Source organism: Dipodomys spectabilis, unplaced genomic scaffold (assembly GCF_019054845.1).
Source record: "Dipodomys spectabilis isolate Male_0828 unplaced genomic scaffold, ASM1905484v1 ptg000662l, whole genome shotgun sequence".
NCBI lineage: Eukaryota > Metazoa > Chordata > Mammalia > Rodentia > Heteromyidae > Dipodomys > Dipodomys spectabilis.
The window spans coordinates 115,036-132,125 of record NW_024871339.1 but is presented as its reverse complement, the minus strand read 5'-3'; the positions used below and the strand labels follow the sequence as shown (position 1 = coordinate 132,125).

General features: G+C 37.9%; 1 non-coding gene across 1 annotated transcript; it reads right to left on the bottom strand.

The window, feature by feature from the left end:
- Positions 1 to 1,492: 1,492 nt before the first annotated feature.
- On the bottom strand, positions 1,493 to 1,599 carry LOC122101430. The gene has a single exon (XR_006146377.1). It is a non-coding gene; the product is annotated as a U6 spliceosomal RNA (small nuclear RNA).
- Between the last annotated feature and the right edge of the window lie 15,491 nt (positions 1,600 to 17,090).

Below are 17,090 nucleotides of genomic sequence, written 5' to 3'. Positions count from 1 at the left end.
AAAATGCTTTAAAAGTAGGAAATAATAAAACAGGCCCTCCTGAACTAAAGTTTCTTCTACATTTAAAATTATTCCTAAAGCCTTGTACTGGTTTGTCATACCTGTAATCTTGTCTACCCGGCATATCTACAAAGGAGCATGGGATCTGTGGATAGGAGTTGGAAGCCAATTAAGGCAAAAAAAATCAAAATATTATTTTTCAAAAATTTAAATGAACTAGCAAAGGTCCAGGAATGGAGATGTAGCTCATATAATAGCTCACAAAGCTAGAGAGGAAAGGCCTTGCAAATCCTTGAAGCTCTGAGTTCAAACTCTGGGCATGCCAAGATGCATGCATGCACACACATGCACACGCACACACCCGCACACACACACACACACATACACTTATTCAAAATATCTTCAGGTCAGTATTTTGCATTAATTTCTTGTTTAATGATATTATATGGGTAAAATAATGGAAATAAACTCTTCCATCATTTTTAAACGTTTTTTATTGTAAAAATACTGTACAGAGGGGTTACAGTTACATGAGCAAAGTAATGAGTATATTTCCTATCTAACATTGTTACCTCCCCCTTTGTTTTTCCCCAACTACCTCTCCCTTACACCTCTACAAGTACACACTTCACCCCCCCCCCACCCTGCCTAAATTGTAAAGTTAGTATTTCAACATAGTGTCTTGGGTAACTCATTATTATAATGGGTCAAACAGTATCTCTATTTGAGCATTTTGGTTTTTCCCTTTCCCTCTCCAAATTAGAGAAGTATATATAAAAGATGCAGGTGCATCAACACCAAATACACTGAAAACAGGGGTTATACCGTGTGGACGACCAAATTAAAAAAAAAATCTCATCGTACATTATAAGTGCATTAGAAACAACAGCAAGAAAGGAAAAACACACACTTGTGTCCCTAGCTTGGGTTCATTTAGTTTAACATCACCTTATCTAGTCATATGCACATAGCTTTTGACCTTTTCTGCTTTTCCCAGTCATATATAACTTATTGCAAATAAGGGATACCATGGGACCTATGTTTCTTTGGACTTGGCCTATTTCAGTTAATATAAATTTTTCCAAGTCTTTCCATTTTCTAACAAATTGGGCAATGTCATTCTTTCTGATGGATGATAGAATTCCATCACACACACACACACACACACACACACACACACACACACACACACACACACACACACACAATGTTTTCTTGATCCATTAATCTATTGTGGGGCATCGGGGTTGGTTCCATATCTAAGCTATGGTAAATAATGTTGCAATAAACATAGTTGTGCTGGTAGTTTTAGAATGGCCTTGTTAGTGATCATTTGGGTGAATGCACAAAAGTGGGATTGCTGGGTCATAGAGGAGCTCTATGTGTAACCCTTTGAGGAACATCCATACTGCTTTCCAAGTGCGTGAACAAGTTTACACTCCCACCAAGAATATAGTAGGGTTCCCTTCTGGTCACATGCCCTCCAGCATCTGTTGTTGTGGAACGCTTCACGAATTTGGGTGTCATCCTTGCGCAGGGGCCATGCTAATCTTCTCTGTATTGTTCCAATTTTAGTGTATGTGCTGCCGAATTGAGCACAGAACATTTTTTATATATAAAGTGGAATTGATTTTTTTAAACTAGATAATTCAACAAAAAGCAAGTTCAAAAGAATTGTGAAATTTTAGAACCAGATATTTGTTACATAAGCACACATTTAAGAATAAAGTCAAGATTGATATGACAAAAACAAAATGAGTCCAGATGTTTGTTGTTCAAGAGATGTGTAGGAGGAGGAATTCAATTATTCTATACAGGGCACCTCTCATAATGAACACTGCAGCAAGTGTTAAGGTGTGTTAAAAGTTTTAATGTTTTAAATATGTTTAATTTTGGGAACCTGCTTATATATGCGAAAATTAAGACTGTCAGGTCATAAAACTTTTCCATAAAGTATTTAAGATTTATGGTAGCTGACATATATTACTAAGTATGTACATTTCAGAGTTTATAGAAAATTTATTAATGAGAAGTTGCAAAGTCTTTGTGTAAAGAAACAAAGCAAAGAGATAAGACTTTAACTACACAATTTCTGTTGAAACTTTAGGGCTTCTTTTCTTTATATGTTAGCAAGGAACAAATGATTATATAAGCCATGTATCAGTGATGAGTGAGACATAAAAAGTTATCTTACAGTGTAAATTTAAAGGGTACTCATAGCTTATAAAATTCTTGTTGAACATCATAATCTTAGCCAGTTTTAAATGTACAGGAATATGAGCAAATTGTAAAATCTAATATGTAGTATACATCAAATATTGGAAATACTGGTATTTGGCTTTTATTTTATTAATCATTAATATTTAATTATTGGTTTTCTTTATTTTTTGCATTGTTTTCTTTTTTGCAATATAATACAATTTTTTAAGTCGTCATTATGAGGTATTTTGAAAATGTTACTGGGATGACCATTTTTTATAGGTGCATGTGAATTCACAGCGATCAAAATTAAGAAAAAAATATTGATTAAAAATTTTCTCAATTAGAGTCTGAATCAGGAGTGTTGATGAATGTCCACACATAAAATCTTAGCCTTTAGCTGAAGCAGTGGTTTTACAGAGTTGAGGCCACAAAAGTGAGAGACTGTGTTTTGTTTAGTTTTTTGGTTTGGTTTTTGTTGGTTGTGGGGCTTGAACTCTGGGTCCTGGGTGCCGTCCCTCAGCTCAAGTCGAGTGCTACCACTTGAGCCACAGCATCACATCTGTCTTTTTCTCCTTATATGGTGCTGAGGAATCAAACCAAGGGCCTCATGCATGCAAGGCAAGCACTCTAACACTGAGCCACCTTCCAAGAACCGGAGAGACTGTTCTTTTAAAAATCATCTGAACAACATTTACTTTCTGCTTTGGGTTATATAATGAAATACATGAATATCTTTTTATGTTTTTGTGAATTGTCATACTTCTAAATTTATACTAACTTCAGCCACTTCATCCTTTTCAAAGTCATGAAATATCTCTGAGAGTTTGCTTCTGTGAAGACTGTTTTTGCATTTATAATTTCTTCTGAGTAATCTTTAATTTTTATCAAAATTACTTTATATTTTTATATTGATGGATTATCAGACATCAAATACCTTCAAATGTACATGGAGAGTCTAAAGATAGCATTATGAAGGTTCTCATACAGCTCTTGTTTATCTGTTATGCACTTCCAGTATTATGATATTTCTCTCTCTCTTTCTCTCTCTCTCATTTTCTCTCTTTCTCTTTCATGTTCCATGTCTGCTATTTAGAATTTCTGCTGGTCTACTATTATCCTTCAGGATCCACTGGTTTTGTGGGAACATGATAGGGACCATCAGTTACCCTTGCACTCTTTAAAAGTTATAAGAGTAACGTGATATTATTCTTTGCCATTCTAAATGGCAAAACAACAGATCTAGGAATTCCTTTTCACTTTTATTTCTATTATAATTTTATCTCATAGGCATCCATTTGTGACCTAAAAGTTCTTTTTCTTTTACAAAGAATGTTTTTCTTTTATTATCAGTCAGTAACCAAAACAAAGCTATCCTAGGGAAAGTAGGCTGAAGTTGTTCACAGGGATGAAAAACAAGGTAATGGGGGAAATGAGCACAGATCCTCAAAGCAGTTTATCATGTACACTTTGTGAGAATGGCAATGTGCTGGGAACTCTAGATTAAATCACTGAACAGCTGATATATACACATATATTTATATATTTTTATATTTGCATATATGTGTGTATATGCCCTTATATATGTACACATGTATGTTACTATGCACACAAATATACACATACATATACACATGTATACATGCACACATGGAGAAAGACACATAGATACAGCCAACACAAGTTTCACTAATTGTTGAATATGCCTTAGATGGAATGCTTGGAACCGAATATGTTGAAGATGTCTTTGTCTCTAAGAGTTTTTTTTCCACTCATCTTATCTCCTAAAATTGGTAGTTTTTGCCAGAATCGACTTGCAATGCCGTATAAGTGATAACAAATCACTCAGAAATCTCAGTAAGTAAAGGTCTTATGGTGTCTCCTTGCTCCCCATGGAATTCTTGCTCTTGTAGACAGTCTCAAAAACCAAAGCAGAAGAATATCCTGGTAAAAAATAAGGTTATAAGGCTTTAAATGACATCCTTCCTTGAGCTTTTTTACAAAAGCTACCATCAATTCCTTGAGAGCTTGTTTGGAGGTTCTAGCAGGGGAGCTCAGCTACCCGTATATCCTTGACCTAAGACCGATCCTCCTCTATTGGGGATGGTCGTCCTCCTCGACCGAGTGCACAGTTTCGGGAGGGACACACATGTAGCGGTGAGGGAGGAAGGGGACACCCACCTAGCCAGCAAGAGCAGCCGAATCAACCCTGGCGATCAATGGGGTGACAGATGTCGCAGCAGATCGCCCTCACATCCAACTACCATCAATTCCTAAGCAGATGAATGAGGCCTCAGAAGACTGGACCTCAGGTCAACACTTAACCAACCCATGTGAAAAGTCTAAAGTTAGAAATGCTGACTGAGGTCTTCCATTTCCTGGCCAAGAAATTAAAAAAAAAGAAAGTTTTTTAATGTATTAAAAATTGAAAATAATTTGTAACCTGTCAATAAATGTGCACAATACAATTATACCAACTGACAAAAGATGATGTGCATTTCACTTATGTGCTTTTGGACTTGGTGAGTGACTATAGGTGTGTCTACACAAGTAGAATAACCATAAATCAAGCCAGCATTTCTTCATTTAAGATACAAGGAAAGGATACAGGTTGACCCACTGTAGCAATGGGATGTACAAGACAATATCAGACGGGGGTAAAGTGGGGAGTTGAGGAGGTGTGCAGGGAAGGGATGGTAGGGGAAAATCAAAGGAGGGGGTAACAATGCTCAATAAAAAACGTACTCATTACCTTACTTATGTAACTGTAACCCCTCTGTATATGATATTTACAAAAAATATATTTAAAAATACGAAGAAAACTTCTTCTATACTTATATGAAGTATTTGTCACCCAATATCAGTAAGGTACTGGTTTTAGGACCATAGGCATATTAAAATTTTGGATGCTCAAATTCTCTACATAAACACAGTATATTATTTACATTAGAATCTGCCCACAACCTAGTGCAGTATGATTGCTATTAAAAATTTTACTACATTTTATATTTGTAGTGGAAAAGTATATGCACTATCAACGGATACAAATTTTTCAGGTAATTTTTGTCTGCATATTGTGGATGGAATTGGAAGAGCAATTATGAAAAACCCAAATTTCATCACCATGAGCTGTCTGTAAAATGTAACAAGGATCTAATACAACATCATTGAATGGTGTGGATCTTCAAGAAGAAGTACTTGAGTTGAGACATTATCAGAAAGTGTAAGCACGCAAGGACTTTTTAGAAATGCATCTGTTAGATTTCTCATAGAGAGCTTTCATAACACTTTGTGAAACACAAGTCAGAACCTCACTGAAGTGTAGAGAGATTTCCCTCACCTTTCTGTCAAGCTCAGTCATTATCAATCAATTTATAGCTAATCTTGTATAATCCTCTAATAAGAAAATGTTTATGGAATGTTATATGCAGAAAAGCTGGTAAGGATAACTTTTTCCAATTAGGACTGAAGGATTGACCTGCCCTCCCCACCACGCTATTGTCCCAGGCCCATACAGACTCCAGGCAAAATCCCAGGTATGTGTGACCTCCTTGGAAGTGCAGGGAAATCCACGTAAGCCCATTGTGGGCCAAACTGAAAGTTCCCCACCTTCCTTGACTTAGGGGCTTTTCATTAACTTCTACCTCCTTGTTCAGACCTCCTATAAAAACCCAGATCCTATCCCAGCTCCCTCACACAACCTCCCAATGCACTGGAAGGATGGTGCCCCTCATTGTGCCTCAATAAACAGTCCTCACCTGTTGATGATATAGTTCAGCCTATTCCTTTTCCATTCTCCTCCATTTTCCTAACATATGGTTCTGACACCCTGGAGGACTGGGTGCCCTCTGCCCAGGGGCCACACCCCTCCTTGCCACCCCTCATGGAGGCTTTCTGCTACCTTCCTCCTCCTTCCAAGGCCTTTCTCCACTGGGAGGACAGAGCCCTCAGAGCTTACTTTGGGCTAAACAGCCACATGAAAGACCTCTTGATCTTTGCCTTTGTAAACAGTGCAAGCAGTGGACAGCAACCCTGCTGTGGCTTGAGGTATTATTGGCCACCTGCATAAACCCAGAAAAGGTCTCTCCCCCTATTCTTTCTCTTTTACTCTGTTCTTGGACTCTTATCTCCAGGCTGGAGGGTCTTTGCCTTTTGGTCAACTTCACTCACCATGTAAAAGCCTCAGTACAAGATTACCAGCCCAGTCTGTGGTGGAGGTGCAATGAAACGGACCCCAGGAATCCAGGATTCCCTTCCTTCCTTCCTTCCTGTCTGTGGGAATCCAGGAGACTCCAGGAGTGTCTCTTTTCCTGACACCATGACCCCCTGTAATTAGGACCTTTGGGGATGCTCTATCCTAATTACTTGGATATGTCCATCTGCCTTCCCAAAACACCAGGGATGCCTGGAACAACGGGACAGACTCAGTAGTCCTACCAAATTTTCCAAATTGTCTCCCAGAGACACCCCATTGGTATGACTGTGGTCTAATCTTAAGGAACTGGGCTGACTGATTTACAGTAAAAAAATAATCTGACGTGTTTTTCTTCCAAAATCTGGTCTCATTATCATGGCCAGCACTGGCCTAAATTCGGAACCTTAGGTTTTCCTCTTAGTGATTTAAACAATTCTCCAACAAAACGGTGGGGAGTCCCAGGTCCCCTATACATAAGCCCTCCTCTACCTCTGCTCCAGAAAACCCCCACTCTGCTTATTCTGTTCTGTTCACCAAGTCCTTCTCTGACCTCCACTCCAGAGTTCCCCCTACCCACTCTCCAGCCTTGCTCACCAAGCCCTTCTCTGCCATGATTCTCCTATCTCCTCTAAAAAGTAACTCCTCATCTTGTAGCAGCTCAATCTGTCTCTCACCCCTTTTCTCTCCCCCTCTCCCTTTCTCTCTCACTCTCTCTTTTCTTTGATGACCTCTGGCACCAAAGATCCTTTTCTCTTTCCTTGCCCTTCTAACTGCACTCTTGTTATTTGCAGTTGGTCCAGCTTATCTAGGCTAAGACTGCCTGCCTGTGTCAAGCAAACTCCTTCTGCTCACCCCTGTCCCTGTGCTTTCCTGTCTGCCTACCTGTGTAGCTGACACAAGGTGAGGATGGTCATAGGCCTCCAAAGATAAAACAGCAAGGGCTGGGAAGGTGGCTCAGTGGTACAGTGCTTCCCTTGCATGCCTGAGGCCCTGAGTTCAACTCCTCAGCACCAAATAAGCAAAAAAAAAAAAAAAGCCGGAAGTGGCACTGTGGCTCAAGTGGTAGAGCACTAGCCTTGAGCTGAAGAGCTGAGGGAAAATTCCCAACCCCAGAGTTCAGGCTCCATGACCGGACCAAAAAAAAGAAAAACAAAAAGATAAAACAACAAGCTAACAGCCCTGTTAAAAATCCCTCTACACAAACCCCTCCATACTTATACACTTCTCAATCCTGTTCTATGGCTAATACACCTTCTTCCCTTCCAGACCCTAAATAAATAGGCCTCTGCTCTGGAACTTTCGTTAACCTGTCACTGAAAGTGTATGGGTGTCAAAAACACTGAGGACAGCCTCTCTCTTTTACTTCTCTCTCCCTTTATCACACTGAAATCCCCTAAAAGAAACAAACCAGAATAAGGTGTATAGATTTCTTCTGAGCACCTCTCCAAAAACTACATACAAAATTCACAAAAACAATGATGTTCCCTAAAATGCCAAGTGTGGTTACAAAGAGGAAGATGGTGCCCTTGACAAGATTCAAAATACTTTCTTGTGTCATGTCAGAAAAACTGGGATCCACCAAATGCCCTTGTGAAGAAAAAGCATCAGTAATGGTGATAATTATCTGCAAAAATAGCTCCTGTTTTCAGCAATTTTCTCAAGTATAGGGACATTCATTTTATAAGAATGATGCAGTTTTTGACCTCAAAATCCTCCTTTGTGTGGCAATCCTCTTGAATTCTTTGATTATTGTGAAATGGCATTTGGAATAATAACACGCTGTTGTCACTGTATTTTATTTTGGTGCCATGCATCTTGTATGTATGTTTATCTGATTTGGGAAAGGGAAGGGGAACAACAAAATGATGAGACAAAAGACAAAGAGTGAACCAATGACATAACAGTACTCACAAAACACTATGCTGGAAATGAACCTTCCAACTCGGTGGGGGCAGGGGAATGGAGGGGCAGGAAAGTGGGAGAACATGAGGGAGGAGGAAACAATGTTTGGCAAGAAATGTACTCATCACCTTACTTTGCAAATGTAACCCCTCAGTACATAACCCTTGCAATAAAATAAAATTGAAACGACAAAAAAAAAAAAAAAGAAAGAAACAAACCAGTTCTTTTTCTTTTTGGACTTAGACAATAATCCAATCCTTTTCTCTTTCCTGAGTCCACTCACATCAAAATCTTTATTCTTAATTTCTTCTCTAGGAGACTGCAGAAGAGAAATCCCTCCCTCTCACATCTTCCAATAACTCTCTCTATCCACTCACTCAAACACTCACTTTTCAGCACCTTCATTATGCCACATCATCCCTTTAAATGTCTTCATGTTAAAAGTGTTATTTCTTCTCCTTACAGTGGCTGTTCAGCCACCCTCTCCCCCAATTCTCTCTACATGCCCTGGAAGCTGACAGCTAGAAAGAGGCAAAGACCACATAATGGATTTTTCTACAACCTCCACTCTTCCACCAACCTTACTCCACTCTCCTCTTCACTCTTCTAGGGGTTAAAATATTTAAATCATATAATATGCCTCATCACCAAAATCGATTTAAAGATTTTCTGCTCTTGTTATTAATGTTTGTTTAAGGGTGGAAATTCTGTTTGTCAAAATTTGCCTTGCATATTGTTTGGTATTGCATACTTTTCTGACATTGGCACGTGTTTTTATCATATTGGGCAAAACAATATCACTTTGCCACTGGAATTAAAAAAAACCCATATGGTTGGTTTTCATTTTTTTAAAAACTTAAGTGCACCTTAAAACTTTGGTTTAAGTATAAGTGTGTGAACCTGTTCAGCATAATCTTATTATAATACATAAAACCTGTGTAAAAAGTTATCTTCTTTTATTTCTTGATACAGATATTTCCTATCAAATGTGCTGTTTGTTAAAAAAAAACATTTTTATCAAGGGTAGTAGTAAAAGGAATGAGACCCAGCTCATCTACTAACCAGCTGTGATGAAAAACACCAGTAAGGAGGTAAGAATTGTCTTAAAATGTTTGTTCCACATATCTGTTTCTGTCCTCAGAAAGTTCGAGTATGTAGGAGATGGTATGAGTATGCCTTAAAAGACAGCTTATGAGTAAAGTTTGTATGTAATTATTGGCTGTGATTTAACATTAAAACTAGCATGTTATTCTCTATATCCTTCTAAAGTCAAGTGTCTTTAGCCAGTCTGTGTATAATGTTGTAAGTAATTAACCATTCATCCGAGGGATGCAGTCTAGCCAAGATCCTGCCTGAAGCATGCTACCGCCTCCATGGTATACTGGACTCCTGCCTGACTCGATCACACACAGCTGATTCTTGGTAAAAGACTCCTTTAGATTTACAAAAACTAGACTCTTGTGGGACACTCTCTATAAACCTTACCCAGCCTGACCTGAAAAAGCCAGCTATGTTGTTATGCTATTAATACATGTATAGGCCAGGAGAGCCTCTTACACACTTTGGTTATAAGGTTTCCCAGGCAGCCAAGCTATACTCAAACCCTCATCCTAGCTATTGAGTTGTGTCATTGCAGAGTTCTGGCAAGTATTTGTTGATCAATTTTTGACAGGGTGCACATAAGCTCTACTTGTTCCCACTGATCTCCTTGTTACTTTGATTGGAAATTATAAAGTGTTTTTGTGGCAAAGATTGCAATTCAAAGCCAGCCCAGGCAAAAAATCCCTGAGACTCTATTCCTATACAACCAGCAAAGAACTAGGCTGGAAGCTGGCTCAAAAATTAACCATCCAAATGCTAAATGTGGCCCTGTGACTCAAAGTGGTAGGATGCTAGCCTTGAGCAGAAGTGCTCAGGGAAAGTGCTCAGGCCTTGAGTTCAAAGCCCATATCCTAGCCACAAGCAGCTAGATTCCAGGACAAGGCAGAAAAGTATAAGAGGAGATGATGTCACATCACCCACTTGGTGCCTGTCCTTTCAAAATTAACCAGAGCCAGGAGGTCAATAGAAACAAGTTGAGAAGCCTGTCCATCTAATGTCCATATGTGTCTAACTTCTAACTGGACAAGAATTTACATTCTTGCCTTTGTTACCAGCTATTTATAGGAAATGATCAAAGTCTCTCACCAGGCCCTTTACCTTAACTACTCCAATCCAGCCCTAGTTTCTGACTGGCTATGGGCTCATGATCCAAATGAAACTTTTCTGGTTTGTGCCCTGGGTGTGTTTTCCTATGTAACTCATATCAACCAGTCAGCCTTTTGCTTGATCTCAGCATTTTCAAGTTTCTCTCTAACAGGATAATAGCCCTGACTCAAGACCTGGGACCATGTCAAGGCCATCCTATTACTGCAGGCAACCAGAGGCTTTGCTTACACTGCCTTGGACCGAGCACAGACATGGACCTGAAGACCCCAGCCCCAGTGACTCCTCGACACCCCCATGCCAGCTGAAGGCAGCCAGAAAAGACCCCTTTTTATACTCCACCTTTTATACTCCAGGTTTCAAAATGATTGTAATCTGCTTTGTTCTCATAACTCCATGTTAATCCTCTATCAGCCCAGTTCTTTTTATGTATCCAAAGATCCTATATGAAGAACTTGCCTCTCCCCTCTTGGCCCTATCCTTTTATGTATCTGAAGATGGAATATGAAGGATTGACCCCCACCCTACTATCCTAGGCCCATATAGACTGCAGGCAAAACCCAGGTATATGTGAACTCCTTTGAAGTGCAGGCAGGGCAATCCACCTAACCCAGCTGTAAACATCCCATTGTGGGCCCACACCTTCTTTGAGCTAGGGGCTTTCCATTAACCTCTACCTCCTTGCTCAGACTTCCTATAAAAACCCGATCCTGTCCCAGCTCCCTCACACAACCTCCAAACCTGCTGGAAGGGCTGTGCCCCTCGCTGTTCATCAATAAACCGTCCTCACCTGTTGATGATGGAGTTCGGCCTATTTCTTTTCCATTCTCCCTCATTTTCCTAACAAGGGCAGTCTGTTTTCTATGATCAAGAAGAGAGAAAATTAGATAAGCATCCATTTACAGCCTTCTGAATAATTATGATTCTGCCCACGTCAGTTATCTATCCATACCTATGTCCGAGTGAAAGGATTTTAGAAGAATTTAGTGTTTTAAAAATTAAAATTAAATGTAGAATGAAATTGGTTCCAATGCACCACTTTAAGATATTTAGAAACAACTGAGAAACCTAAAGGTCTATAAGATTTTTTTTATTGGAAGTGAAGGGATTGTGGAATTTGGTTCTCTATATTTTAAGCAATTTGCAAAAAGAATTGGCAAAATAAAATTTACATTTGCAGCAGACTTGACACATAAATTTTTGTATATTGAAAGAAACACAAGCCATAACAATATGTCAATGCTATCCTCTTATTTATTTCTAAACGTTTATGATTTTTGTCTCTTAATATTAAAACTTCAAATTTGTTTTAATCTTTATCAAGTTGTGCAAAGGGGTTTCGCTTCATCATGTTAGTGTTTAATAGAGTATATGTGCATTTCAATGTACAATACATCTGGAACATTGAAATCTTTCCACTTTTCTTCCTTCCCTTACCCCAACACCACCTATCCCTTCAAGTATCCTACTTATATTCTCACATATGTACATTGAGTGATATGACTGTATTAGTCCACCATTTCCATTAGGGCAGAAGTGCCCTACTCCCTTTAAGCCCAGATCTCCCTTTTAAGACTTGTTTCAACTTCATGGTATTTTGTTAAATTTCTCTGCTTTTGGCATTTGGCTTTGGGCTAACCACATTCTCTCTTCCATGTTTAACCTACATAAATGAGGTTATTTCTCCACATTTCTAATCTCTGAATGGCTGAGATGGGTCTCCTTTACTATGCATCTGTCTTTTTTTATCATAATTTGTGATATTAACTCAAAACTGCTTTGCCTTTTGTCAGCAATTGGGCTGTTATAAGAGAATACTTCAAAGTAAGTGGCTTAAAAACAACAGAATTTTATTACCCATATGCTAGAAGCTTAAGCATTGATTATAAAAATGCTTGTTCAAAGCAATTCCTTGTCTTTTGGGGGTCCACTTTCTGGTTCATCACAATCTATTTGCTGGACATTCATATGGCAGAGTAGTTATATTGGGCTTCTTTTATCAGGATCATTATTGTAATGCCATCTCTGAAAGGTTGATTCTAATGTCACCAGCCGGGGGAATAGAATTTCCACATGTGCATATGAAAGGAGTTACAACGTCCAATACACTTTGCAATTTTTTCTTTAACTCAGTGTAGTGTATCCTTTGGATATTATTTCATAGAAATAATAACTTAAGGACAAGTTTATATCATGTGACTTATGTGAATGATTCCTCTTGCAATGGGAATAATTAGCGTGATGGCAAAGTGAAGTATGATTGTTCAGTGGCTCTTGAATCACATCATAGGTAATCATGTAAACGTGGTACAGCCTATCTATGGCCCTTCTGATGTATTTGAACAAGCTCTGATGAGTTAATCGCTTTCAGAAATATTCGATTGAGCCAACAAATACAGATCTCCTTTGATTTAAATCATGGCTTGCTTGTAGGACTCAAACAGACACCAAAATCAGAGGATGCTAAATTCTCTGATAAAATATATAATAAAATTTTTATAATTAATATAGCATGAAGACTGTAATATTAATAGCACTATAAATACTTGTATGCATATTATATGATATATTGACATCCTTTGGTTTAATCAGTTTTTAGAATATTTATAACTAAGTGTAAATGGTATGCAAATAGTTATTTCATGATGTATAGAAAATAAGAAAAAGATTTGCATACATATTATTACAGATGCAAACATATTCACCTGGTTATATATGATCCTTCATTTGTTGGTTTCATTCATGCATAGAGAACATACAAAGAAGTGAAAATTGCAAACTTGAACTTACTAAAGGATTAATTACATGAAGTTTATGTTGGGCTAATAGATTTTATAAATTAAATTGTTTGTCCCTTCCTTTCTCCCACCCTTCCTTCCTTTGTTCCTTCATTCCCTCCTTCCTTCCTTCCTTCCTATTTTCCATCCTTCCTTTCTTCTGTCCTTCCTCCTTCCTTCACTACATCCCTACCTCTCTCTCTTTCTCTCTTTCCTTCTTCTTTCCTTTCTTGCCTTTTTCTTCTTTCTTTCTTTTTTCCTTTCTCTCTTTCTATTATTCTTCCAATCTTCTTTTCTTTCTTTTACTCAGAGTATTTTTTATGTTTATAGAAAAATACGAACTGCTGTACTCTAAGGTGTTATGAGTAATTATAAATATTAACTAGATTGATATTAATTTTAATGACCTATATTATATCTTAAGACATATTGTACTAAAAACAACTTCACAAATGTTGCAAGATATGTAACAAATATTACTGTTCCTGATATTGTTTATTTCTTCAAACTAAAATAAGCATTTAGACATATATTGTGTGTGTGTTTGTGTGTTGTTCCTGTGATTTTAACTCAAGACCTGTCCCCTAGTTGTTTTTATTTCCCTCAAGGATATTGCTCTATCATTTGAGCCACAATTCTATTTCTGGCTTTGTGTGTGTGTGTGTGTGTGTGTGTGTGTGTGTGTGTGTGTGTGTGTGTGTGTGTGTGTGTGTGCAGGTGTGTGTGGGTGTTGTGATGTGTGTGTGATTAATTGAGATGTGTCTCACAAACTTTCTTGCCAAGGCTGGCTTTGAACTCCAGCCTCCTAAGTAGCCAGGATTACAAGCTTAGACACCCATATGTATCACAGATTTCATATATCCAAGAATACAATAAATTTCATATTATTTGAATGCTAGAGGATCAATTTAACAAATAACATAGATATTTATTTAGTTATTAAACCTGAACCTGTACTGTGAAAAAGTTTTCAATTTTTTGAAAAAATATGCACTCAAAGATTTAAATGACAGAATCTTTGGACAAATTGAATTACTCTATTATTCAATAGCAAAAAAGGGATCATTAATCAAATTTCTCATGTAAGCTAAAGGCAATAGGCTCTATCAGGCTGAATGAAGCAATTTTTCATTAAATTAAATATTATCTAATGTGGTCACATGATTTTCTCTTCTTTTTAACCTAAAAGTTTTTGACACAAAAATGTAGCTTCATACATTTTTTGATTATTTAAAAATCTTAGTTACTGGTCATATATTTCTGATATTTGATTACCTAGTCCTTTTACAGAAACAGTGAATTTCATTTATTTTATGTCAGCGGTTATTTTTACAAATTGAATCAATCTCAGTATAAGATAACTAAAGCAAGATATTCCATCACTTATCCAATTATTCCTATAGACTTGAATATAAGTTATTTTTGAATGGTAAGAAATTCATATTATACCTACACTCTATAGAATAATTAAGATAAATGATTATTTTTCCTTCAACTTGAAGGAAAGAACCTCATTATAAATAATAAATACTTGAATGGAAATGCTATAAAATTATGAAAAATTCATGTCATTATGAGTTAGATGAAATAGTCATTTTTGAAGATCACAACATGAAAACTCTTGAAGCTTCTGCATCTGCTAAATAAAATGTATTTGCATTCAAAATATTTCATTCATCTCTCCAGTAATGGTATAACCAAATCACTGCTATGCCAAATAGCATCTCTGATATTTAGGAACAGAAGTTATCACAACTGTATAGAAAGATCTACCCACTACACTAGAAATTAAATCTGAAATCATAAAGGATTGTGATTAATAATTAGCTTTCACTACATTGCCATAAAGAGGTGAACCCTTTCAAGTGGGCATAGTTGAAGAGATTAGGTCACTCAGAACTTGAAATCAAAGAGGATGTTAAGATCAAAGTCCTTTCTTCCTCTTCCTTCTTTTACTTCTCCTTCTCCTTTTCCTTCTCCCTCTCCCTCTTCCTCTTATCCTTTTTCTCCCTTTCCCACTCCCATTCCTCCTCTTCTTTACTTCCTGGCTTCCATGAATACAAAAAGGCCATCACATGTTCCTGAGCAATGAGGATAAGAAATGTAAATTGAAATGTATAAAATCAGAAGCCAAGATAAAACTTTCCTCCTTTTAATTAATTTTATGAAGTATTTTGTCATATTGATAGGAGTCTGACACAGCATGCTCTCATTATTATAATGGATAATAAATCGACCGAAATTGTCCTAATGAAATGAATGAATTAATATTATATTTGGAGAACCCTACATGAAAATATCAGATACACTTCAATAAGAGGCAAAAAATATGTTCAGATGAATATGGCGGAGGAGAAGCTGGAGGCTAAACAATTTCTGGCATACAAAGCAGTTTTAGTGATCAAGTGAACAGTCCTAAGTTAGAGAACCACACCAAATGTTCCATCAGAGTACAGAGAGTGGCCAGAGAGGGAAAATCAAAGCAAGGAGACAAATCTGAGCACTTGCTGGTAGCCACAACTGTAGTGGCTGCGGCAGCAGCAGCGGTGGCCATAGCCTCCATACCTATAGCACAGAGAGTCTTGGGAAAAGATGCCAGATGTGGCAGGCAAGCAGATTTTACTCAACACCAGTAAGAACTGAGGAGGAGCAGATACCTTCATCCGGCAGATCGCAGGCCAGACACAACCCAGGACCAAAGACTCTGGAGTGGGTAGAAGCCTGACATCCTCACTCTAAGGGAGCAGAGGAGGGAAGGCCACCCCTCCCTGCCACCACCATCAGAGATCTCCATCTTTGATATTAAAAAAGGACCATTTGAACAGCTATCTCTAACTCAGGCCTTGGAAGAAAACAAGAGTCATTTAGGAGGTCACAGGAACCTGACTTGAACTGCCTGGCTCAGTTCCCCCCAAAGGAAAGTCAACCAGCCCAGGCAAGGAAGCCTCACCATTGGAGGAGTGACTTTCTTCTCTGGGTAAACTGAGCCAGATGCTGCCCCTCCATACAGCAGCATAGACAATCAATTGAAATTCAGTAATCAAAAACCTGAGAATGGCCCCAGGATGGGCTCTGTGAGTGTCCCAGGAGCTATTCCCTCAGGGAAAAGCTACTGTTTGCTGAAAGACCTCAACTTTACCCAGAACCTAGCCTAAAAACAGCATCTCCAAACTAGAGGAAACAGCCATCTCCCTCTTTCGTGATACTCAAAGCAGATCTCCCTCCCACTGAAGTAGAATGGGAGGAGGATCACAAAATCCTGGGTAATGCAGAGCATTTTACTGCCTGCTCAAACTCACTTAAGAAACTAATCAACCCACAGAAAAAACAAACACCACAAGCAGACCAGAGACTCCACCAAGAGATTGGTTATGGACACGGGGGAGATGCAGGATCTTCCCATTCTACCCCCTTCCCCACCCCCCTCAAAAAAATCAAAGAACTCTTCTTTGTACCTTTTCTTAATTTTTCAAAAATTGTTTTCTATTAATCTTTTCTTCCTTTCATAATTTTTATTATCGATATGTGTGTGTGTGTGTGTGTGTGTGTGTGTGTGTGTGTATGTGTGTGTGTGTTTTATCTCTTCTGATCTTTTGGTCCTTTTTATTTTTATCTTTTCAATTTTTTCTTTCTTTTTGGTGAGAATTAATTGCTGTTCTGATCATCCTCATATATTTACCCATCGTCGATTATTAGACCTTATCCCCCATTGTGTACACACTTTATGCAGCAATTTATTACTCAATTCACAATCTCTTAGGATTAAATTATTTTAAATTATTTTATTTTTATTTTTGTGAACATACTGTAAA